This window comes from Crocodylus porosus, unplaced genomic scaffold (assembly GCF_001723895.1).
Source record: "Crocodylus porosus isolate Cpor-Errol unplaced genomic scaffold, CroPor_comp1, whole genome shotgun sequence".
Classification (NCBI taxonomy): domain Eukaryota; kingdom Metazoa; phylum Chordata; order Crocodylia; family Crocodylidae; genus Crocodylus; species Crocodylus porosus.
Window position 1 is genome coordinate 57373161 of NW_017728907.1, and position 26010 is coordinate 57399170.

Genomic DNA, 26010 nt, shown 5'->3' on the forward strand with positions numbered 1-26010 from the left:
TAGCTGCTGGTGAGTGTCCAGGAGAAAGAACAAAGCGGGGGTGAGAAGCGGATATATACTTTGGGAAAGGTTTAAGTTTCTAGACCTCCTTCCTGACGGGAAGTACCACATGCACGAAGAAAATGCCTAGGCTTGGGCACTTTTTACATTGTGTTGCTCATTGCAGTGTACCTATAGCAATAAAATGCACACAAAAAACTTTTAACAATATCTTAAACAGAACAGGGAAGGGGTGGACTTTGTCTTAGCTGGTTAGGGATGATCAGTGTGCAAAGTACTGAATGGCCTGTTTGCTTTGTAGCTGGGGGATGAAGGAGCAGTTGAAGGACTATCCATCGAAGGTACATGCCAAAGCTGTGCTTTCTGACTGCAGGTCATTCAGTGCTCTTTGAAACCAAGGGGAGTCTTTTTATGGACTGCAGCAGCAGCTGGTTCAGGCCCTTTGCATTTCTTCCAGACAGGTGGCAATAAAGTTTCTGAAACTATTTGTGTTTTGCAGAATAGGAGTGAGCCCAACCTAGCCTTTCTCCCCATCCCTCCTTTTACTTGTAAGCGCTGTGATTTCATTGTCTAGCAACAGCTCAGACGAGAGTCAGATGTAAATCCGCAGAGAAAGGAAACCAAACTAAAAAGATATTATCAAAAGAAATAAAGGAAAAACACCATGTGGAAGGCTTGCTGCAACAGCATCATTTTATCAGCACCAGCAATATCATTTTAGCCACCCCCCTGGGGAAGAAATTGAATTTTTCCCCTATGCACATTGCAAAAAAAAGAAAAGAGAAGAAAAAAAGAAAGGCTGTAGCAGCAGAGTAAGAACACAATGCTGGGAAAGAAAGTGGACTTAAAGGAAGCAAGAGCTGGAGCCCTTGGAAGAGCTTTGATTGCTGCAATGTTGCTATGGTCAGACATCATTCCCAGACATAAGAACTTCATTAGTTTTCAAATGCATCCCCAGAAAATGGCAGGAGCTCCTGTTACAAAGCATCCAAGCTGTTTTCTCATCCCCTTGTTGGCTCTGCTGTCTTTCCTCATAATGCTAGACTAGTGGTGGAAATGTTTGAAGAAGCCATTTATGAAGCAGAGCAGTGATAATCACAGAGTGTGAGCGATGTTCAGCTCCCCTCTTCAACTGCACACGGGAAAGGAGGAGCAGGGCTCCTGCCAGTACTGCTACATATTAAGCATCTTCCAGAACGGAAAATGGACTTTTCTGGAGTGATTTTCAGCATTTTAAATTCAATATACATTGTTTTTCCTTATGTTGACATTGTTTTCACCTCAACCATCTGCTGCTAAGTAGCAGACTGCCTTCCACAGCTGATTATTAAGCACAAATTACTGAGTTTTTTGCACCTGACTTGCTTTTTGAAAGGGAGAGTGGAGGAGAGAACCATGGCTGGATTGTAAAAGGAGCTAAGTGATTTCATAATCTTTTAATATTTGTAGCTATGAGAGCTGAAAGAATGAGAAGAATAAAAGCAGGTCATGTTAGGGCATAAAATTATCACCTTGGAGGGGTCAAGGATTCTTCCACTGTTGGATGTGTTATCAGGGTATTTTATCACCTGAATACACAGGATTTGGTAGGCTAGACCTAGACTGTGTAAGGAAGAGGCTGAGTTTGTTACTTGTTTGTATGTTGCCTGATGAAGTTTCTCTGTATGATACCTTTAGACATAGCGACACTGTTTGTGCTTTAAGTCGAATGCTCCTGTAAATAGGGCTTCCATCAGTTCTCTTTGAAAGGAATGAAAGAAAAATAAAGTTGGGAGAATAGTCTTGGATTAATAGTTTATCTGCTGAAAAATGAAGTATGGGGGTAATCAAGGCTGTTGGTATATACTATATGTAGTTAAATACAAGATGAGGTTCCCCCTCCCCCCCAGCAGCCTGGGAACCCTGGCCCCTCCTCGTAGCTACATACAAAAGAAACCTCATTAACAACGTAGGCTATCGTTAAGCTGCTGTCAAAAGCAGCATGTGCGCAATAATGGAAACCAACTATGAAGCAGATTAAGTCAACGCTAAGCATGCCGACTAGACCTTATCACGAGGATACCTTAGTGCAGATCATCTGAATAAGATACGTAGTAGTGCCCATTGAGCGCAGTCCCCCTGGGCCCTGCTCCTTTTTTAAGTCATGGGGAGCCACTACATTGTATATATTTTGACTTCCTCTTCACTCCCACATATGATCGGTGCCTTTCTTGCATCATCTGTTTACTCCCAGGCACCCTTTAAAGCAGTCCTCAAAGCACGCTCATAAACACGGTCCATACAGGGCAACTCACGGCTCTGCGGTCTCTCCCCAGAGAAGGTGCTGCCGGCTTCACGCCGTTCTCTCGGCACCGTGGTGCAGTCCTCGTTCCCCCGCTCACGTGAGCTCCCTCTCCTGGTCTCATGGTGCTGCTGCCTCCAGCCTTACAGACCTGGATCTTTTGCTGCCACTAGTCAAGCACACTCTCCCTCTGTCTCTTGCTCTCTCTCTCTCTGCAGTCTGACCCCAGCTGCGGAGACGTGGGGCATCTCAAGGCGTGGTGCCTGGCCACCTGGGCAGCAGCCACCTCCAGCAAGGACCTGGAGCTGGTGTGTACAGGGGTCATCCCCACTTTCTCTTCCTCATCAGTGGCCTGCTGCCAGAGTTGCCAGGGCAGGTGCTGGCCCAGGCTGCCCAAGCCGCTGGGCGAGGCCGAGCATGGGAACCTGGTACTAGAGCCCCGAGGGGCCCTCCCCCACTGAGTCCTCCTGCTCTCTGGGCCCTGGCCGAGGCTCCAGCAGCCTGCCTGTGCTGCTAAACACATGGCAGGCCTCACCAAGGTCTGGAGGGGACCAAGATGCTATCCAGCTCATGCAAAACCAGCATAGTCCAGTGCACAGCCCTGGCCCACCTATTGTGGTTCCTCCCATAGACACTGTGCACACAGGGCCTTGACCTTCATGCAGTACTGCTGGCCAGAGCACTGATGTCTATGCTCCTACATTTGCTGGCCATGGCTGTATAAATATAGACTTTGGCCATCATCTCCCAGCTGAACTGGCACTGGACCTCAATATCCCCCCAGATGGAGATGAAGTCCACCATATCCTCTTGGGTCTACTTGGGCCCCCAGGCCCGGGTCTCTGCTGGTGGAGAGCCCAACATGGCAGCAGCTGCCAGGGGCTTTGGGGGGGGGGTGGGGAGGGGAGGTCTGAGCTCCGTGAGATGGCATTGGGTTGCATGTGCCCACTGGTATGGGGCACAGTAGCCAAGGGGCAGGCTCTGCCCGGCCAGAGTCCCAGGGGTCAGAGCCAGGGTCTGAGTGGCTGCAGTACCTAGCACATGCCCTTAGCAGTCAGGCTGTTGAAGAGCTGGAGAAGCAGCCAGCCACATGGCTCAGCCCCAACCAGGAGGCTGGCCTCCTGTTGGTGCAGCTGACCAGCTGCGAACTGTGCCTGAAATCAATGTCTACATGTGCACTTAGGTGCATTAGTGAAAAGCACCATTAGCTAGTACCTGTATCTGTCAGTACTTGCAAATGGCACTTAAAATTAATCTAATGCACAGTAATTGCCGAGCACTTTTAGACAGTCACACTTTACAGAGCATTAGATTAATCTAATACTCAGTAAAGGGCACGTGTAGACACAGCCATTGTGGGTCAAATCAAATGTTTTATCAACCCAATTCTCCCCCTCCTCCACCTCCTCACCATCCCATTCAGTTATGAAACTGAAAAATCAATTATTTGCACAGAATCAGTGGCGAAGATCTGTAGCCCCCACTGAATTCACATCATGTTCATTATTTAGACGCTTAAATCTGCGTTTAGATGCTTAATTTTAGGCAGTGACAAAACCAACAGGGATGCAGGAGACCAAGCCACGAGACCTGGGAAGCAATTGATGGAGACTGGGGATGCAAAAATAGCGCAGCAGCAGAGAGAGCAGCAGTAGGGGCTGCAACCATTGATGGCCTGGCTGCAGCTGCTGCCCCATGCATCTTTGCCATCAGGCACAGAACTGCCCAGTTATACTAGACATTCAAGGCATTTAAGGCATCCAAGTATAGAAGATTTAACCTAAATTCTTATTCTTTTACAGTCCTTTTTAAATTGAACCCCATAATAGCGCTAGGGAAGTGCCACAAAAAGCCAGATAATAGAACTTTCCAGAACACCTTTACATAATTCTCTATGCTTTAATTACTGCTATTAAGCACTGATTTAACTAAAGTACGAAAACCACTGGCCATGCAGCAATGCTTCCAATTATACATCTTTAATAGCAACGCACCAATATGCATACAGCAATACAATGGGGTGAATGCATTCATTAGTCATAAGTGCTAACCAACATGATTTTAATTCATCAAATAGTACTAAATTGGGCATAATTACAATGCAAAATGCTTCTTGTGTTGTGATTAATTTATTCTCTATACATATTTATATTTAGTGGAAATTACTTATGCTGATAAATAATTCCTCAGATGTCCACACCATTGCAAAGCATAGCAGGTGTAGCCCATGTTCCTATAATCTAAATTGTCCTATGGATGAGTTTTTAATTTGTCATGAATAGTTTATGCAGTGTCCTTTACTCCTAACTATTCATTTTCCAGGGAAACATAAAACAAGTAACCCCTCAGGAAAGAGATTAAGAATAGATACAGCAAGGAATAGTTTTCCTTTCCCTTCCACCCTCTAGACCTCTCTGGAAGGCGGTAAAGAAAACTCTTGCTAATCACCAGCCAGTTGGAAGTGCTCAGTGAGAGCTGGATGGAAAATTATTTTCCTGTCCCAGGAAACCTTTGACATTCTTCCACAGCACAAATTGGGATAAAAAGTGAAAATCTCAAATTTTCCCAAACCAAAAAAAATTGAGAAAATAATCTCAGCCTGAGTCAACTGAACCGCTGCATCTAAATTTCAACCTTTTTCCTTTAAATTTTACTATAAATTAAAAGGTTGGGATGAAAAGTTATTGCAAAACCAAATGATACAACTTTTCATCGACAGAAAAAAAAATCAACGTGGGAAATATTGACAGCATTGAAAATGTTTGAAATAGGAAGTTCACTGAAACCTACCCTTTCCTGTAAAAAGTTCCTGTTTCAACAAACTGGCATTTAAAAGGCACAAAATACAACACTTGAGCCAACTCTACTCAGACCCAGCAGCCTTTACCCCCAGAGATTAAGTAACAGTTTTAATCTCTTTGTTTTATACTCTTTCTCCATGTCTCTATGCATAGGCGGATCCAGGTTTTTTAAAAGAAGTGTAAGAGCTGTGCGTGGCGCTACAGGTAAGGCCATACTCCCCTACTCCTGGCCTCCACCCGCACCAGGATCAGTAAACCACACCAAAGGAGGAGGACCTAGGGAAGTTTTTATGTCCCTGAATCAGGTAGGAGTTCCCCCCAGCATCCTTTTCCTTCCCCTCCATGCTCAGCAGCATTTCACTTCCTTTCCCATTTCCCTCTTCCCCCTCCCTACTTTTGTTTCTGGGCTCGGGATGCAGAGACCCACCCACCACTGCTGCTCTCCCAGCCCCTCCTGCCCTGCTCGAGCTACAGGAGGAAGTTGCATGGGGAGCTGGGCTCAGCTGGGGACAGCGGTGGCAGTGGACAGATTCCCCCTCCCTGTGCCTGCTCCCAAGCTGGAGGGGAACAACTGCAGGGACCAGGCAGGGAAGGAAAACCTGTCTGCTGCCACTGTTTGCCTGACAAGGAGTAGGAGGGGAGGCACTGCTGAGCATAAAGGAATTAAAAAAAAAAAAAGCCACACATAGGCATTTGGCCAGGGTTATCTGACCCCAGCACTCTTTCTTGCCTAGGCAGCAGGTCAGACTCAATGATCTGTTGAGGTCCCTTCCAACCCTAGCATCTATGAATCTACATGAATGGCCACAGAGCCAAGCTAATTAGCTGGTAAATAGCCTAACTAACTGACACTGGCACTTGGTATGGCTAATTAGCTTTCTTCAAGTGGCACACAGAAGCAGCGACACTGCTGCTGGTTTAAGGAGAATCCTGCCTTGAGAAGCATAATGCGCTTAAAAACAGTAAGCAGACAAGGTTCTTTGGGTGAATACGATATCTTTTATTAGACTAACTTAAATAATTAGGGAAAAAAATTTAAGCAAGCTTTTGGGTTCAAAAACCCTCCGCCAGGCTCAGGAAGTTTCAGTAGTTGGTGTGTGCTCTTCCCGGATGGACTGAAAAGTAAAGAAGCCAGAGGCTGGGCTGGTAGGCATACAAGACAGGCAGTCAGGGAAAATGTAGATTGCGTCAGTGGATGAGAAACAGGCGGGGGTGGTGAGGAAAGAAGGGGGATGAATAGTGGCTATCTTGTATGCAGACCAGCCCAGCCTCTGGTTTCTTTACTTTTTATTCCATCCAGGAAGAGCACACACCAACTGCTGAAACTTCCTTTTTTTTCCAACTATTTAAGTTGGTCCAATAAAAGATATCAGATTCACCCAAAGAACCTTGTCTGCCAATGTCCTTAAACCAACACGGCTACGACCTACGCCCCTAAGGACAGAAAGTTTACTCTACAACAGAGCTTTCAAGTATTTTAAACCACTCAAGACTCTGGATGTACAAGTACTTCTGGGGAGTTACACGCCAGGACAAACAACAGACCACTTTCTACCCGTGACTGAAGAATAACAAAAAAGCCCATGACCCCAGTGTGATCCAAAGCCCAGTGAAGTCAGCAGACTTTGTCCACTGACTCCAGTGGATTGACAATACTGTCGGACAGAACTACTGTGTAAGACTAATGGAAGCTCTCAAGTGGTCCAGCATTGATAAGCCCGGTAGTTTGAATATTGAGAACATGAAGCTCTCTCAGACTTCCTGCGCTCTTCAGGGCCTTCTCTGTCCCTCAAGTCTGAAGAGAAAAAGAGAGTCCTCCAGCTTACCAAGTGCCAAGGCTCTTTACCTTTCTCAATAAGCTCAGCTCCCTTTGGCAATATCTTACTAGGTCCATCAAGCAGCATGCCAGCAAGTCTGCCTGTCAGAGCCTTCCCAGCTTCAGAGACATCCTAGCAAATTAATTAATAATGAATCCCCTAAAAATCCTGTTTTCTCTTCCTACCCGGCCGCAATTTCTCCAGACTGAGCCAGATGCACAAAGGCTACTGTGTGAACTTCTGCAAAGGAACTTGACAAGAACAAAACCCACAATTATTAACCTTTCCACTTGTTTCCATAGTTTATTGTGACAAGACAATGCAATAAGCTTGAAGGTAATCAAAAAGCAATTTTGTAGTAGTAAGCTTAAAATGACAAACCTTTCCTTTTCTAAATAAATCACCATTATTCCCACATGGTTCTTGCTTGACAAGTGTGTTTCCTTAGTAACCGAGTACTTAAACAGGGCTGTGTGTGTGAGGATTATCCTTCTAGCCATCGAACTGAAAGAGGAGACAGTGGGACAAAAAAAGAGTGGCTTCTCTGCGTGGGTCTGTGATTTAAATATTTATCATTCAGATAATCTTAGAAAACAAGGATTTTCAGCAGCACAGGTGTGCCAACCCCTATATTTCATTTGTGCGCTTAGTGGAGTGTGTGAACTCTAAGGGGGTTTCGAGACGACGGTACCTAAACTGAATTTAACACTCCCTGATGTTTGTTCAATAGCTCACCTAATGTTAAGGTCAGCTGTCTTATAAATTATTGAACAGATTAACAGTGTTAAGGCTACAGTATAAATAAAAGATATGAGCTAGACAAAAAGACATACAGTGTGTCTGGCTCAAAGACAAAAGCGCAAACAGACGGAGGAAAGGTTAACTTACTGTGCATATGGGTAGAGAGCTTCTGCTCCTTCTTTCCAATAGTGAAGTAACTACCGTAGCTTGGCCAGTGTGCCTGGTTTGGGGCGACCTTGCCCACATGCAGGACTAGGTGCTGCATGGGAATGAGCACCTAACTCTTCCAATTCAGATCAATACCAACATCAGTCAGCGTATGGGCCTGACACACTCTTGCCGTCTACACTTAGTACAATCCTGGGTCACTCATCCAACAAGGACACATTAAATGGGTGTCCACAGCATCCAGCATGTGAATACATTAATCCCTTTCTTGTATTCTGTGTTCATTGCACAAGGACACATTTTCTAAGTTGGAGCAGGGTAGACTGGTTTTAGAGCACCTAGTCTTTTAAGATTTTGTTTTAATCTTCTCCTCCTCTTCAGCTGCTGTATTTCAAACCCTCACTGGGTTCCTGCAAGAGGGAAGTCAGTGTGAGAGTGCCATGCAGAGCACATTGTGGCTTGTTTAGATGAGATGTTGGTCAGCAGTCTTGTCTGCATCTGGAGGCTGGCCCACCAGCATCTGACATCAGTACACACCAACGGTGCCAAACAGACCCCTCCAGAGAGTCCTCCATTTACACATACAACATGGGCCACGTAGGTGACACCAGCTCTGCCTGCTTTCCCCCCAGTATGCTTCCACCCTGAACTGGTAGGACCTGAAGGTAGCTTCCCCTCACTGATCCGATCTATCCTTACCTTCTCTGCTAAGAGTGCCCCAAAATGGGTCAACTGCATTTCTTTTCTTGTGAAGTGCATAGCTCCTTACTGGGAGGTGGGCCAGCACCCGCAAGCTCCCTCACCCAGAAAACCAAATGACAACCAGAGAGTTACAGTTTTCAGCCCCTGCCAAGCTTGGCAGTGATTTCAGTGGGGCCAAGAATTCACTGTCAAGAGTTCAAAAAGTACCTATAGTGCCCATCCATTCAAGCCATCCAATCAATTAGTGGCATTAAGTTGAGCAGAACCCATGCTTAAAAGAGACTTCAAGATGCAAATCAACCTGGAAACAGTTTTTTGCTAGTAAACCAATCTAACAATAATATGCATAGAAAATAATGAGCCCTATCCCTTCAACTCTGGGAATTAGGCTGTCTTTTCTTTTAATGTACTGAAAAATATAATGTGCTAAGCCTAAATTACAAGCTTAATAACATATTTGCCCAAACACTCTTGGATGAAATATCAATTTGGAAGAGATGCCAGATTAGATTCATCAAAAAACATGTTGCAGAGTAATTTAGAAAATATTAAAATGTCAAATTCTCTCCGATCCTTCCTGTGAAATGCAGAAGAGGATATTGTTGTTCGGCTCAATAATTCCATAGTATTTTTTCACCCTTCCCCTGTATTATGTTCTTTTATAATTGTCTCTTGCTACAGAAGAGCGAAATGATCCAGTGTTAAATGTTCTTTGCTGATGTACAGAGTCCTTTGTTTTTATCTACACCAAATGAAAATAAGATTTTCAAGAAACCATAACTTTTTCTCCCCCCAAAAACAACCTCTTGTCATCCTAAACAATGTGAATTCCAAGGGGTTAAATTCTGGTCTTTCGTACCTGATACAACTCCTGTGAAATGAAAGATGTTGCACAAAATTTAAGGAAGAACGAAATCTGCCTTTTAATATTTGGCAGTCCAATGCATGCAAAGCTTGTCAGAGAGAACATAATACAGTACGTTTGGGGTTGGTTTAGAAAGATGCATTTGTAAAAAAAAGTACTGTTTGCACCAATTTCAAAAAGATGCAGCACAGATTTATGCATGCCCCTCCAGCAATTTGTGTTAGCGATAATCAGATGAAAAAGGATGCGCCTGCAAGAATGACATTTCCTCTGCACTTACAAAGCCAAGTACACAAGCTATTTCCTACCAGTTTTCTAGAGATTTTCTGTTTAGTTCCTGATAATCCTAAGTGTTTGCAAACACTGTGAAATTAGGAAGATTTACCTGCTACTTCGAGGTTTTTCTTATAAATATCTAGCAAATGGATCCACTGTCTGATATACAATATGCATGCTGCTGTTATGAGAAAAGTTACTAAAGAAAAGAACTGGCATCTCCCAATCTGTGCTATATCCCTGGCTTTGCCACAGACTTCGTGTGTAAGCCTGGGAAACCCTCAGTTTCCTCTCATCTGTAAAACAAAAATTTAGAAAAACAAAGTTATATTAAATTAACTCACAGTTAGGTCTTTGTGAGAATTAACTCAATGCTATATGTAAAAGGTGCCTACAATCAGAGTAAGGATGCATCTGATCTCCACAGCGTACAATTAATACAAGTTTTAAGGAAGCACAAGGTAATTCACATTAGAATTGGGCTGGGACATGGCAGATTTCATAATTTTAGGTTGACTTGGAGAGAAGATTGGAGATGCTGAATGAGCAGGACAGATTTCTGCAATGTCTAAGATTGCATGAGAGATCTCATCTACACAGGACTAGCCCTGCTGAGTGATGAAGTCAGGACTGTGACTGGAAAAGTATGACTTGAACAAATTATTTTAATCAATTTTGGTTTTGAGCTGAAGTCATCCTTTTGTCACCCTGTGTCATCTCCAACTGCTGTCTCAGTACTTTAGCAAGGGAGGGATGAGTGGGGCAACTGCCCCGGCACCAAAGTAAAGGGGCGCCAACAGGTGGTTCCCAGCTGAGGTGGAGCAGGGGACAGAGCCATGAGTGGCTCATTTTAGGGGGTGCAGGGATGGGAAATGGTGGGTCCCACTGCTGTGTGCACTCCCAGGCAAACATGGGGGCATGTGCCCCCCCAGATCTGTGTGCAGGGCAAGTGCAAGCTGCCACTGCAGGCTTTGCCCCAGGTGCCAAACTTCATTGCTAGGGCACTATGCTGTATGGATCTAGCAGTGCCCAACCAAAAACCAAAAAACAGCTGAATCTCCCAGGGTTTTGATCTTAGAGATAATTTCTGTAAGAGGCCCCATTCTCTGGAAAGAGGCTCCTAAATCCTCTCTTTTTAGCCCTTGTAGAAGGCAGAATATTACACGTACTGCAGTTTAGTGGTAGATCTACACAAGGACTGAGATCATGCAGCAGGAGCTGCAGGTAGGGACTTTAAGTCCTCAGTAAAGTAAGAATCACCTCCAATCCCCACCCTCTTAGCACCCCTTTCTTCCCCTCTCTGCTCACAGCATGTCTTATCCTCTGCCATTGCCCCCCTGCCCCCCACTCTCTCCACTTACTCCTCTGAACTCAGGGCTGGGTTGGGGAGATCTGCCAGCTGCTGCCACCCCTGTCCCAGCCACTCCAGTCCAGCTCTAGCTGAGGCTGCTGGTAGGGGCCATGCAGGAAGTTATTCCCTCTCCCTGCCCTTGCCCCTGGGTTGCCAGGGAGCACCAAAAGTGGGGAATGGGCAGGGAGGAGGGATCCACCTGCTGTTGCCACCGCCACTGTCCCTGCTAAGACCCACTTCATGCAGCTCGGCTGGAGCGGAGCAACAGAAGTTCTGGAGCTCCTACCTGCCCACCAGTCGGCCAGAGAAAGCAACAGCAGCAGGTGGAAGTGGTGGAGGAAGGGACAGAAAGAGGGGCCTCTGCACATGGAGAGCAAAAGAAGGGGGGCCGAGAGCAGGGGAGGAGTTTTTACTTGCTTCTGGGACTTCAAGTCCCCGGCTGCTACTCATGCAACCTAAAAATAATCACCATGATCCAGAAGCAGGGTGCACTCATGCCACTGCATCCCCTCTTGAGCCACTCCTGCCCAAGTAGTGCACACAGAAGACATGGGGCCCTGTTCCAGTCCAATTAGTCTTTAAATACAACAGTTGCACACTCCCCTCAGATCTAGGTTGCTTCTTCTGATCATGGGTGACCCCCAGACCTGGGTGCCCATGGCCTGGCAAGGCAGGGATTTGAACCTGGGTGTCCTGTCCCAGACCAGTGCAGAGGAAGGCAGCTAACCAGAATCTGAAGTTAGGCACTTGTTCCCTGATGACAGTAGAGTATAGATCCCTCTTGTCATCGTTTCTCCCCGGTGAGCATAGGCAATTTTAAGTGTCTAACACTATGTTTGTACTGGGGAGTTAGCCTAGATGCCTAGCTCAAGGTTGGGATTCTATCAAGAAGCAAAGCCCCCAAGTCCTCTGGCGGATCATACCTTTCTGAGTATTGGTCACAGATGGGTATCTTCTAGTAGAAAAAGTGTTTCCTAGGGGAAAAAAATCCTTTCTGGCAGCAAAAAGCATCACAAGGAAAAAACATTCGCAAAGTCTTTTGGATGAGAGAGACACTGAGAAGATTCAGAGCTAAGGATCTCCTGCATAGCAGGAAACCATAACGTCAGCTTCCCCATCAGCTGGGGAACATTTAAGACCTAAAACTCAGTCTCACAGAAGATCTTATTCATCATAAAGTGTACTTTGTGCAAAATAAGTCCTGTGGCAAGAATTTATGCTTAGAGACATCAAGAGCATTAGATTATTAATTAACCAATGTTAGCAGAGCTCTTTGAAGATGCAATGCACTTGAAATGGTGATGAGTTGTAACTGTAGTGCACTGAATATATTATCATCTCACAGGCCAGGCCAGGTTAGGGCACAGGGCCCTACAGAGCTACAAGCAGGGCCAGCCTGTCCTATACTGCGAAACCCGCAGCCAGAGAGAGCCCCACAGCTAAGCGGCCCCCTGCGTCCAGCCGCTCCCACCCCCCTGTCCTTGCCACCACCACCACCAGCTTCATGTCTGGCTGCCAACACCACTGCTGCCATCTTCTCTGGGGTAGGGGCTCCAAAACTATTTGTTGCATGGAGCCCCCCCAAAACTGGGCCGGCTCTGTGCCTAGGGTGAGAAAGTCAGGGGATTACCTAAGTATCTGAGTTTTCAAAGAAAAGAAACCCCAAAGACACCCAAAAACCTATTATGATCCTGAAGAAAAACTTGAAAAGGAGAACAGTGAGCGAAACTGAAATAGTGGTGCCTGTCAGAAACTGCAGACAGCCCACTACAATATTTTGGAGTGTAAATTGCTTGATGCATCTGCCGCATCAACCCATTGCTCTTTGAACTCCACCAGCGCTACCTGAGCAGAGAGCTGGGTGTGTAACATGAGAAGAATAAATGGAGCGAGTCTACCCCAAGCAGATACATCCCAACTGCTGGATTAAGCACTGCTCCCCAGGGGAAAGGAGGGCTCATGCTGCTACCACTCCTATTCCTAAGGTGGCATTGGGTCATGGAAGGAAGCCAGAGTCCAGTGTGCAGGGGGAGCCATGTTCATGTTTGTAGAGTACCTAGTTCAATCCAGCACTGCTCTTAGTAAGCCCTGGAATATGTCATCCCACTGCACCAGTGTTCCTTACCTAGATGTATAATTTTAGATGAATTTCTTAATTAGAAGCTAACAATTATCTAAATCTTTTGCTCATTATTAGTGTGACATTCGCAATCTGCCAGCATGCCACTTCAGTATATTAAGCAGAATGGGTTTTAAATGGTAAGGTATTGACTTTTCAATTAAAAGGCAACAGTAGAAAGTGGCCATAGGAGGTTAAGCTTATATGATCTTCCTCCCAAGAAGGATCTACCTTCTTGGGGGGAGCAGGTGCAGAGAAGGGCTATTAAGTAGATGGTGAGTATGTCTTAGCAGAAGAGACAAGACAGCATGACTTCTTTAGCCCAACAAAGCCAAGGGCAGGAGGGAATAGAGTTGCTGTATCAAGGAAAGGGGAAATTTAAGCTAAAGGACAATGTCTCTACAAGAATCAATGGTACAAATATACTTAGGCTGGAAATCAGAAGAAAGTTTCTAACCCACGGAGGAACAGATGTCCTGTAGGAAGCAGGGCAAACCTTAGCATAGCTGGGGAGTAGCTTCAGTGACCCACGTGACCCTTTCCAGGTCTACGTTTCAAAGGAAGAGGAGTCATAAAACAGCTGATCTGTCTGACTGTTTTTCTGACTCCTGTGTTCCTTTGGGATGTATGACTGGAAAGGGCCTCTGGGGTCACTAAGCCCACTCCTCTGCTCCCTCGGGCAACCATGACATAATCCTGTTCCTAATTTTATCAAGCTCCGTCTTAAAACTAGCATTATTAGGAATATTATTACTGATTTTTGTTGAGTGCTGACACAATGTTTGGTGAGCTATCAATTTCCTGGCCCAGGAAATTTATACTCCAGGCGTCACACAAATGAAACACAATACCCTGGGTGACAGTATATGTACCCTGGATAGAAGAAATCATCCTGACCAGGCTTTGCGAGAGAGGAGGAATATTTCCATATTTCACAGCTAATCAATGAATATACAAAATGAAAACCCCTGTGCATTATGATTGTACAAACCCTCTGGCAACCTTTAACATAAGCGGGTCAGGTTGCCTTTTAAAATCAAGTTAATCGTCTCCTTTGCAGAAGGCTTTAAACTTTGAGGTCTATACCTCCTTACTGAATGGCATCCTTTTCACCATTAAGCTTAACAGGCACTAAGAGCAAGCATTAAGAAGGACTCCCCATCCACGGCTGGTGGAGACATACTGAGCTATGGATACTAAAAGGAATAAAATAGTCTACCTGAGGTTCTGAGCTGTACACATCTGCCTGTCTTTTTCTCAGTTTTTTCCAGCAAATCTTTCTGTATAAAATCCATCTGTTTCAACAGGCCCAGCAAGTGGATTTTTCCAGTGAAAAAAATACCGTACCCACTGTGGGGGTATAGTAGGAATGGGCGGCAGAGGAGGAATGTGTAGTCTCCCCACCTTCAGAATAAGAGATCTGGAAGGAATTTTTTCCTCCAAGATCACAGAACAGCATCTGAAGGTTATTTCAAGCTTTGACCAGCAGTGAAACTGTATTGACCCTGAATTAAAGCCTATTAGGCATTATACTCCCAGCGGCTTCCAGTTTATTTACCTTGTTCATCTTCTTTATGTACAGCTCTGTATAAGCTCCTAATCAAGGCAGCTGTTATATCTACAGAGTTACCTTGGCTGGTGAGCAATCTAGTCCTCCATCATCCTAACACAGCTCAGCTATGCCCAATGACCTCAGCTCAAACTCTTCTGTTTAGGACTCTTCCGTTTAGACCTGTTTAGGACTTAGGCGGGCTGCTGTAATTAAAGTGCCGCTCTAATTAAAGCCGCTTTAATTGAGAGCCTCTCTAATTAAAGTGCCCGGGCTGGCAGGTGCATCAGTGACCCCTGTGCTGAAAAATGGCAACGGGGATGCTTTAACTAAAGCTCATTGAATGAGTTTTAGTTAAAAGCACACCTGCCACCATTTTTCAGCATGGGGATGCTGATACACATGACACTGCCATTTGCTGCAATGCAGTAATTACTATGCTCCAGCAGATTCAATTAATTGAGTCTGCTCCGACACATTGTAATTACAGCATGTCGGAGTAGCCTTAACATACACGTATAGATGTCCTTCAGTCGCCACTGGGATTTAACCCCAAAACATGCATGCCACCATCCAGCTGAGTGGGTCCACCTCCTCTTAGAGATGTCATTAGGGCAGCAAAGGGGCAAGGTTGTAAAATCCAATTTATGGGGCAATAAATGACTCCCCACCACAGACACACATACTGACAGCACATCAATTTGTTGTGTAGCTCAGAATGGCTACCCGGCTGCAGGAAACACAGCTCAAATATAGACATGCCCAGAGTGTGGATAAGGATTTGGGGTCGCCGGGGAAGAGGCCTAACTGTATTCCCTGTATTAATGATTTCTGTAACTACAGCTGTCACTAGAGAGCACTGAAAACGCTATGGTCACAATATTCTCTATGGCTAAAAGTGGGACCCTACAATAACATCTAGGGAGCTGAAGGAATGGTCTGTTTTTCTAAGTGATAAGTAGCTGTAGCTCTTGTAAAAGTCTTGCTAAATGACTTTGAAATTCAGTTCTCTTAGGCTCTGATTCAGGAAAGCATCTCTTTTCAGGAAAGTATGTAAACCTGTGTGTAGGTGCTAGTCTGAATGTGGACCTTGGGAAACTAAATGCAGATTTAAGTACCTTCATATAAACACCTCCATTAAAATAGTTTGCCTTACTGGCACATACAGCTGTATTTCAGTAAGACCGAGGGTCCTCCTGAGAAACCCACACTCCGCCAGACAATGAATCTGTTATTTTTTGTGGAATAAAAACCCTTTAGCCAATATGTGAAGACAGAAATATTCCCATAGATCTGTTTATAAAAGGTCTAAGCCATGTTAACTATCAATCTAGAAAGGACTTGCCAAGAAAAAGGGAAAGTTTTTCCAAACCACATTCCCAAGGAAAAGATTTGCCAGGCTACCTGAAGCCATGAAAATAAAACAGGAAATATAATTAAGCATTAACACTCACCAGGCAGTATGTTTATAGGCAATTGTCAGCATTGCATGCCTTGGAGTTGTGTAATAAGGCCAAGTGGGTTTTACTACCTATGAAGTACAGTAATCACCCTGAAATGAGCTGCCTGGAGAGTATTATTGTTGTTATGAAATGGAATTTATACATAAAAATCATAAAACAGTCAGAATTGAGCACTAACTAGGTGCTTATTATCAACGTGCATGTGAACAACGCAAGCCAACCAGAAAGCTCCCCTATGGCCTATGGTGAAAGGAGAGCCTGTGATCTATGTGTTCTGCTTTCCAGGAATGGACTTTCTTTGACAGAAATGCCGTGGATTTCAGTTTTTCCATCTGCAAAGCTGAAATTCTGAATAGAAGTCTCCCAAACACCTACGCTTCCACCAGTGTGCATCTCCAAAGCTGCCCAAGCCCTGACACTGCCCCAAAGCCAACAAGTTGTTCAAAGCCTCACTTCATACTCCAGCCCCAGATGCCACAGATCAGGATTCGTAAACTAGACAAGAGAAGGTTTTCAGCGTGCTCAGACTAGACACCACATCTGGAGATTAACCAACAAAGTCAACAGAGTGCATGCACGGAAACAGCCAGGGCACAGTCCTGGAGGGTGTGTGGAAAGGTATTGGGAAAAGTTTGCAATTAGCTACGATATTGCCAGAATAAAGCTTGAGCAGGAGACATGAAGAGATGGTTTTGGCTGCTAGGGCATTGGACCGCCTATAAGGCTGGCTTCAGTGGAGGATTTGTGGCTAAGGGTCCTCAGTTAAGGAGATATGCCTACTTCTAGCCTACCAGACAAATATGCCAGGTCAGCTGTTTAGGGTCCCTGACCCTCTCCTTAGCATTTTAGTCCTGCCTGGCTTAAGTGGTTTAGTGCTCGGCAGTAGGGCTGTGCGAAACAGCACCATTTCATTTTGACAGGACAGTGTTTCGTTTCAAGTTTCTTTTGGTTTCTAAACTGCTGTTCCACTCCGTTTTGTCAAAACAGCTTCACTGTTTCAATGCTGTTTTGACATTTTGCCCATAGGCTATAATGGGGAACCATGAAACCGCCTATAACTTTGTCAGTGTTTGCCTGATTTGGATGAACCTTACAGGGATGGTAGCCCCTTCTGAGCCTTCCAAGTTTTAAGGAGAGAGGTGCAGGAGTTTCTGGGAAACTGTACCTTAAGATCTTGAAAGCAAAACTTGTGTCACATGTGTGTGTGAAGGCACAGCACAGGGTGAAAACTGCAGGGGTGGTAGCCCCTGCTGAGGCCACAAAGCCTGCCACATTTCAAGGAGATAGGTGTAGGGGGTTCTGGGAAACTGCACTTCAGGCTGCTGAAAAGCAAAACTCATGACAAGGGTGACAAAAAGCAGGGCAGTTCAAACAATGCTGCCTTTTATGCTGTTTTTCCAATCCTTCCCCAGAGCACTGGGATTGGAAGGGGCTTCGGGGAAGGATCACAGTCGCTGGCTAGCTACACAGTGCATAATGAGAGCACTCCTTCCCCCCTCTTCCCCCTCCCTCTCCTAACTTTCTGTTTCCCTGCAGGCAAGCTCATCTTGAATTTCTGTGCCCATCTGGGCTCAAACATCCAGTCGCATGCTGCTCGAGCCCAGATGTGGTTTTCATCTGTCCGTCCCTGATGTTCCGCCGAGCGGGTGTCTCCCTCCAGTGTAGCCTTTCCCCCAAGCTTGCCTGCCACTACTTCAGCTCTTGTTCCGGTGGCAGATGTCCAACTACCGGGGTCTCTCAGCTACAGGACGTCTGTCTGGTGATCTTCTGCAAGGCTCCACCTCCCCTCCAACTTGCCCTTACACCCTGCCTTGACAGGTTCCGGCTGTGCTTCGGCGAGTTCCCCAATAGTTGGGGCTCCACGTACGCTTGCAGAGACCGTCACATCGGCCTGACCGACCTAATCCTAAATCTACCCACCACGCCTCACAGCTTCCTAGCCTCCCCTGAGGCTGTAAACTCCTGACAGGTTTAAACCACACTTGGGCTCCATATGCCTTGCACAGCAACCCCTCCAGAAGTGGGAAACATAAAATACAAACAATAAAGAAATACAAAGATACTAAGAGAGGCCCTCTGCCCCCCTTATAACCTGCTTCTTTGGCCAACCCACCACCGCCAGGCCTCAGGTACCCAAGGTCCCTATTTGACCCTAAACTGGGTCTGAGCTAGACTGCTGGCTACCGCGTCCTCCTCTTCACTCTTCTCCCAGCCTGTGGGCTCACTGGACGCACAGTGGGTCTTATCCATATGCTTCCCCCACGTCCCACATCCCACATCCCCTGTTGGGGTGGGTCTATGCCACTGGGGCCCGTCTTCCACAGCCCCTCACACTGCGTATGCCCTTTGTCCCCCACCTGGGGCACCTCCTTGAGCCCTCCGGAGCCCACAACGGTTCCACCTGGTCTGGCGTCTGGGTATCTGCTGGCCCCACCGGCTCCTCAGCAGTAGCCCCTGGCCTCCAGCTCCTCCTGCTCTTCTTGGTCTTTTAATCTGGGTCCCCAGCCTGGATGAGGAGCCTCTGATCCCTCGCTCTCTGCGCTGCTGCTGGCAGCATCTTCTCCATGGTGGGCTTTGCTGCGTCCTCCCGTGCTGGGAGAGGCAGCTTCCCACACTTTTTCCCCCTGTAGGGGCTCCGGGAAAAGCTTCCCTGCTGGCACTCCTGTGGGTCTCTCCCCCGCTTCCTTGCCAGCGGCTCCTTTTATCCCCGCCGGCCGGCTCCTGTAGCTGGCATTATCAGCCGGCCACAGCTGTATAAAGACACATCTAACGAGCTGCGCGGGTCCCACCTCCATCTCTGGCTTTGCCGCGGATCCTGCTGCTGGTAAGAAGTTTTTATTTTCTTTTGCTTTTGTTTATTTCTGAGAATTCCTGACCCCGGGGGTTCCCCTGGCTCTTTGGGGTCTTCCCCTCTGTTCCTGCCCATGACAGTTTCAAAACTCGAAACATTTTGAAACTTTCAAAACATTTCGACTGTCCTTGTTTCATTTTGAGGCTGTTTTGAAGCCCTTGGTTTCATTTCGATTTCACTGTTTCAAGCTTGAAATGAGTCAAAACAGCACTGAAACGAAACAGCCGGTGAAATTTCGCACAGCCCTACTCAGCAGCATGGCTTCTGGAAAAAAAAAAACCCTTTCTTAGCTGCCCAAAGTCTCCCAGTCCATTGCATGGGGAGCCTAGGCATGAAGCTCAGGGAGGAAACAGGACAACAGGCCTTGTAACACTGAAAGAAGCAGGTAAAGTACCTTTCAGGAGGTAGCCCTAAGTAATCTGCCCAAGGTGACACAGGAAGGCTGTGACAGAGCAGAGATTTAAACTTGGTCTCAAGTCCTGCAATAATGTCCTAACCACTGGACCATCCTTCCCAGAATAGCTTCACTCTGGGAAGGAGTGACATCTTCACATGGATGAGAGAAAAAGAAGCACCACTTGCTAGACCACTTGTTAAACATTGGTAATCGGTACTCTCTTACTCCATCTCCAAAGAGCTGGAGGGCCAGCCTTGAATAATCAAGCACTGATTAACCAGGTCTGACTACAATTTATGTACCTATGCAATCTGCCCTTTGTGAGCGCAAGTAAATTAAATTGCTCATTGGACCTGGTAACAGATGGCTTATTCCATCTCCTTTGTTTGATCTGTGCATCCCAGGGAGCATAACTGAAGAGGGCATCTTTACATAGCCAGGAGCAGCAAGTGAGAGCTGGTTAGCAAAAATGAAAAATGGGCAAACTAGGAAATTTTGGCACGTAAGTCACTCCCAGTGCTTATGGTTTTCATTTATCCAAGGCAAAAGGAGGAACCTAAGCGTTTTATTAGGTAGACCAGCTGTGGTATGGAAAGATCTTTTACAAGCCAGCCTAGAGGATTTGTTTTCCTAAATCATCTGTCTTTTTAAATACAACTTTTGTGATATGCAAAGAGAAAGCAGGAGGTAATGTCAAAAGCATTCCATGCACTATTAATTTTGTTATGCAAATCTACTCCCCAAATGATAGTTTTATTCAGAACTAGCAAGAGATCCATCATTATACCTCTATGTATAGAGAGGAAACACAACTAGGATTGAAACAAGTGCTCTCATTTGGATTATTATTTTAATATGCAGTATTATCTGTAGGTGATTTTTAAAGCAGAATGTTTGCATAGCAAATCCTGAACTATTCCTTCCCAGAGACTGTTTAGTGTTGTCAACATTTATTACTTTTGCTTTTGTAAATATGTGTAGCAGAAAGCGGTAGAGTTTGACTTAAAACTAATAAGCAGATTTTGGGAAATGGATAACAGAACTACCACTCTTTTCCAGCCATCTGCCTCCTTACCTAATAAAACAGCAACAAAGGAAGCGGAAAAATACAAAGGCAAGAACAGAAAACCTGCTCAACATGTGTAAACTGTATTATTTTCAAGGTTTTAAGACATTAATACTAATTTTTCTACCACACTCGAAATTTTAATGTTTGGCTACACATTGCATTCTAGTGCAAAATTACTCTCACGTACACACACTTGATCTTAAGTGTTGAATTAAACACCAAACCACCAGTAGATGTTTCAAGTAGCTCTAGGAATTTTTCTACCATGGACTGCCCCACATCGTAGTTTTTTTCAGATTCAGCTGTGATGTGTCAATTATCCATGTGTAGTTTTTCACACGTTGTGCTCCTTTTCAGTCACCCATTTTGCATCTAAATGAAGCTATGGCTTCAATACTAGAAGATATGGCCCAGTTACTTAAATGTGTAATCATCTGATCACCAGGACAGATCTGGGAGTGGGGGTGAGGGAAGGGAAGGAAACAGGAGGGAGGTGCTGCACTTCCCTTCGATTCCTGCTCCGCCCAAAGTTTAAAACCAACTGCTTGGCAGGGGCAGCAGCATTGCTAGTCAAGCTGTGCTGAGGGAGTCAGTGGACTTCATGGCTCATTATAATCTACACGATCCCTTCGAAACTCTTCATTCCATAGATGAAGAGTTTCATCTATGGAATGAAGAGCCAGATGAAGGCCATCAAGGCCTTTTTAACGACCTTGATGATCCACCAATCAAGCTATCCTCTGTTCTGCAATCCTGCAGTCTATTAGCTGTTCCTGGTAATGAAGCTCATATTTCACAGTCCAGCTGATTGTCTTAAACTCATTCCAATGAAGTTATATTTGTTTTTGCTTCAATCTTAAACTGAGTAATACAGCCCTAGGCCCCTACTATATTAGTAATGTTTCTAATTTATTTTTAACTGGAGAAAAATGTGTGTTGTTTTATATGTGATGATGCACATCACCACGTGTGCCCCCATTTTCAAAATTCTAGATCTGCCCATGCCTTATCATGACCCACACCTTAAAAGTATTCATACAGCAGAACAAAGTAACTGAACTGGTCAACAAGTCAAAACACAAGAAAAAACTTCTCTCTCTCCTTAGAAACATACCCTTTAACATTTCTCCAGAAGACGCTGAAATTGCTACTTGAAATTGCCAAATTTCTGCCACTGGAATAACCAGAGGAGAAATGCAGGTACCCATCAGTGGGACAGGGGAGAGAGGGGGGAAATAATGGTAGTATCTCTTTCCTGCCCAGGGCAGGGGGTCAAACTCGGTGACCTATTGAAGTCACTTCTGACCCTAACATCTATGAACCTATGAATCCCCAGCTGAGATGTAGATCCCATTGTAAGGGATCCTTCATGAAAAGAAATAAGAGAAAGGGGAAATGGAAGATTTGATTAAGGAAAATGATCCGCTCTCAGCACAAAGAAGACCTACATGACATAACTGTCAGCCACGTGTTCTATTTACTTCGGCGATTTTGGAAATCTGTCCACTGACAACTTACAAATTCTGGGCAAAGTTATTAGGAATCTGTTGGAAGGTCCCAGGGTAGGTGGAGTCTGCTGTTTGCTGGCAAGGGCTGTTACGCATCTCTCCTCAGACAAGGTACAACAGTGGGGTTATTAAAACTCAGTGACTGTGTGTTCAATGAAACACATCTTGGGATGACGAGTTGGCTAAAATAAGGAAAGTTTTTGCTGGGGGCAGGAGACTAGGAAAACTCCCGAGCACAGAAAAAAACTTTACAGAAAGTTTTTGGAGCAGAAAGAGAAAACTGTGTTTTCACATGAGCAGGGACTACTTCACCATGGACCAGCTAAGGTCAAAGCAACTGATCTATACCAGAAAGACAGATTCCAATGCTGCAGAGTTGTAAAGAAAACTGAGGCAGAGAGATGGGTGCAGGTTTTATAATTTTTGCCTGGATCAGCATGTTTCCTGTGCCGGCAGAAAAATGTAACTTGTTTTAGAATCCTCTGAGAGGCTGGAAGAGATATATGCCATGCCCGATATGTCCCTGAAGAGCGAAATTGTGAATTCTTGTACCAGTACTTCAATCAAAAACCACTATTCGGATTCCTTTCAAAATGTCAAGGATCATGAGATTGGCTCCATAAATCCTTAGATCACAAGAGCTGGCAACCCTTGAACTCTGGAAAGGGGCATTTTAAAGCCCTTTAGGAGTCTGTGGAATCAGCACATGTCTCAAGAACAAAGGGCAGCTAGGACTTGGGCTACATGAATACAAATATCTGACAGACACAGAGCCTGGGCCCAGGAAATGTGCCAGAGAAGATAAGAGAAGAAGTCATGTTGCAGCACCCCTTGGCTCAGGTATTGCTCCCTATGTTGGCTGGGACCCAACATAGCAGCCAGGCAAATGTCCAGGAAAAAACAGCTCTACCTGGGCTGTGACACCACTACTCTAAAGCATATCTCCTATAATTTTGTATTTCACTTTTGCATTTAACCCAGAAGGAAGGTCTTGCTTGTTTCAGGACACGTAAGCTAGGGACAGACATTCAAAAAGCCAAAGCCTTGAATTGATTCAGACTTGGCAGAATAGTCTAACCTGCCTAGATTGAACCAATTTGCAAGGGAACAGACATTTGGGAAATGCAGGCACATGCCTGCAATGGCTCAGGTCGGGTGCCAGGGGACTCCAGAGCAGCCCTCCGCTGCAGGGAAGCTGTGCGGGGGGAAGGGGGGACAGCAGGGGGGGGGAGGTGTTGCCAGCTCCCTTAGTAGCTTGGAGTGAACTGGCCAGGGAAGGGGATTAACCCACCCTGCCCCCCCGTCCCACCAGCCTGGACCCAGGCCAGGGTCCGCTGGGCTCTCCCCCACCACTGCTGCAGAAGCAGGGCCACATGGCCAAATGCCAAGTGGCATGGCAGGAGGCAGAGGGGGCAGGGAGGGGAGTTATTCTCCCCTCTACCCCCACTGCTCCCAGGGGACTGCAGCCAGAGTCTGCTCATCCCAACAGCCACTGCTGCTCACTCCCTGCATGGAGCAAGTGGTGGGATCAGCCCCTCCTGCCCTCTCTGCCAGATGCCAGAGGGAGGGGGAAATAAGCCCCTCTCTAGGGATCAGCCCCTTTCCTGCTCCCCACCCCAGCTAAGGTGCCCTGCTGGCCATCCTCTGGCCCCACCCCACCCCTGGAGTAGTAAGGGGGGCAGTGCCCGTGATGGGGACTGCAGACCCTGTCGTGGTGTCCCAGAGTGCAAGCATCTTCCCGGTACGGGGGGGTGGGGGCGTGCTGTGGGCAAGGGAGGGGATGGGGTGGGGTTGAGAAAGCTGCCACAGATGAGTGGTAGCAGTGGTGCTAGAGAGGACTGGGGGGGCTATGGCTCCCTCTGATCCCTGGTGATATGCCACTAACCACAGTCCATGGCAGCTCTGACCCCCACTCATGGTCCCCCCTGCTGGGATGAGCCTTGAACTCCCTGAACACTGCTGCTGCCCGGACAGGGCCCTGCCCCTCGCCACTCCAGCAGCAGGACAGAGGCTGTACAATGCCGGCTAGCAGGGCTCCTTACATGGGGGGCAGGGAGAGGAGTTATTCCCCCTCCTTCCGGCATCTGGTGGAGGGGCAGGAGGAGGCTTACCTCGCTGCTGGCCCTGCACAGGCAGCCAGCGGCAGCAGCAGTCAAGGCGGGCAATCCACAGCTATGGTCTCTTGGTGGCAGCAGGGATAGAGTGGGAAATAACCCACCTCCCTGCCCCCTCTGCCTTAGGGGCCATGCCAGCTAGCATTTGGCCACTGCTGCAGCAGCAAAGGGGAGCATGAAACTTCCCGGCTCAGGTCCATGCCAGTGGGACAAGGAGGGGGGGAATTAACTACTTTCCCTGGCCAGTTCACTCCAAGCTTGTGCTGGGGCTGCCCACACGCCTGCCACTGGAGTAACCAGAGGAGAAATGCAGGTACCCATCAGTGGGACAGGGGAGAGAGGGGAGAAATAAACCTTTTCCCTACCCCATTCTGGTGCCACCGTCTAGCCAGGCCTCTGCCCCTGCCTATGCCTCTGCCTGTCCCTGCTCCATCTGGGGAGCAGAGGGACAGGGCCAGCCCTGCTGGGCTGGAGCACAGAGCCCAGCCCAGAGAGTATGCCAAGATGCTGGGGGACTTTGGTTTAAGTTAAGCCAGGAAAGGGTCTGGGCCACAAGTTGCATAAACCAGCCTGAGCTCAATCAGTTAATTCTGATACTACATTCAACCAGGTTTATCTCAAACCAGTTTTGGCCACTTCAAAACTGGTTTATGTGCACTGAAATTATGTTCTGTTACAGGTTTAAACCAGTTTCTGAACACTTAAACCAGTTTATGTGTAACATCTGTCCCTAGCTTGGAGCTACCAGACCTCCAGGGAATAATGAATAACCCTAACTCAGCTTCCCCTTGTCTTGCAACAACGTACTCTGTAGAAGGATTAAGTGTAGCTGAATAGCAAACATGAAGGGGAGAGTGGAAGGGAGAGATCATGTAGGGAGGCGAGGCTCCAGAGGGTCGTCAGACTAATCTGGGCCCCAAGCCAGGAAGTTTTTCTGTTTCGTTCTCACTACTGCTATATCACAAACCCTTGGAGAACAGACCTTATTGACTCACTCTGTTGAGTCATTCCTGAGCCTTAGGCTGACCCTTTTCATCATCTCCATATAAACCAATTCATTATCCACATTATCCTAACTTTCATAAGGTCTCTTTTATCATTAGCATCATGCAGGCCTCATTACATAAAAATGCAATGGCAGAAAGGAGTGTGTAGGCATGTGTGAAGCGGCAAGTATTCACTTCAGATCTGGATTCGGATTCGGCTGATTTGGAAGGACAGTGATTTGATTTGGAGATTTGAATCACTGTCTTGATTTGATTCAGCCAAATTGGATCCAAAGATTTGGCGTTGCTTTGGAGATTCAGCCATAGACTAAACAGGCAGCAGTCCTCACCACGCTGGACACAGATGCCTCCAGCTGGTAAGTCTGTTTTGCTGGGTGGAGGGGGCAGGGAAGGGGTGGGGGGGCAGAGCTGGGAGGGGGGCTATGCCCTGCTGTCGCTTGCCCAGTCAGGGCAGGGGAGGGCGCAGTGCAGCTCACTCTAGGAGGAAGGGGGCAAGTGGCAGCAGGGAATAGCGCCCCTCTCCCAGTGCAGCTGCACCTCAAGCCCCAGCCAGGGATGGGGGGCCCAGGATGTGGGCCGCGGAAGCGGGGACTATGCTCTGCTGCCACTTGCCCATGCCTCCCCGCCCCGTCCTTTCCACCGAGTCCCACACCCCCTCCACCCCGGCCAGGCAGCTTCTCCCGGCCTCAGCCCCAGCCCCAATCCCTCCCTCGCTGTGGGGGCATTGATCTGCCCCCCAAAACCCCTTCCTTCCCCCCATGACAACAGACTTACCAGCTGGAGGACTGCTGCCTCTTTAGTATATGGCCAAATCTCTGAAGTAGCGCCAAATCTTTTCGAAATTCATAGTTTCATAGTTTCATAGTAGCTAGAGTCGGAAGGGACCTAGGAAGATCATCTAGTCCGACCCCCTGCCTTGGCAGGAAAGAGC

The 26010-nt window shown here is 46.7% G+C and overlaps 1 long non-coding RNA gene across 1 annotated transcript in view; it reads left to right on the forward strand.

Annotated features, from left to right (window-relative positions):
- Positions 1-233: 233 nt before the first annotated feature.
- LOC109307530 overlaps positions 234-26010 on the forward strand; it is a 107611-nt gene continuing 81834 nt past the window's right edge. Inside the window, exon 1 of the long non-coding RNA XR_002100289.1 lies at positions 234-251. This is a non-coding gene — a long non-coding RNA (uncharacterized LOC109307530). The remainder of the gene's footprint in view (positions 252-26010) is intronic.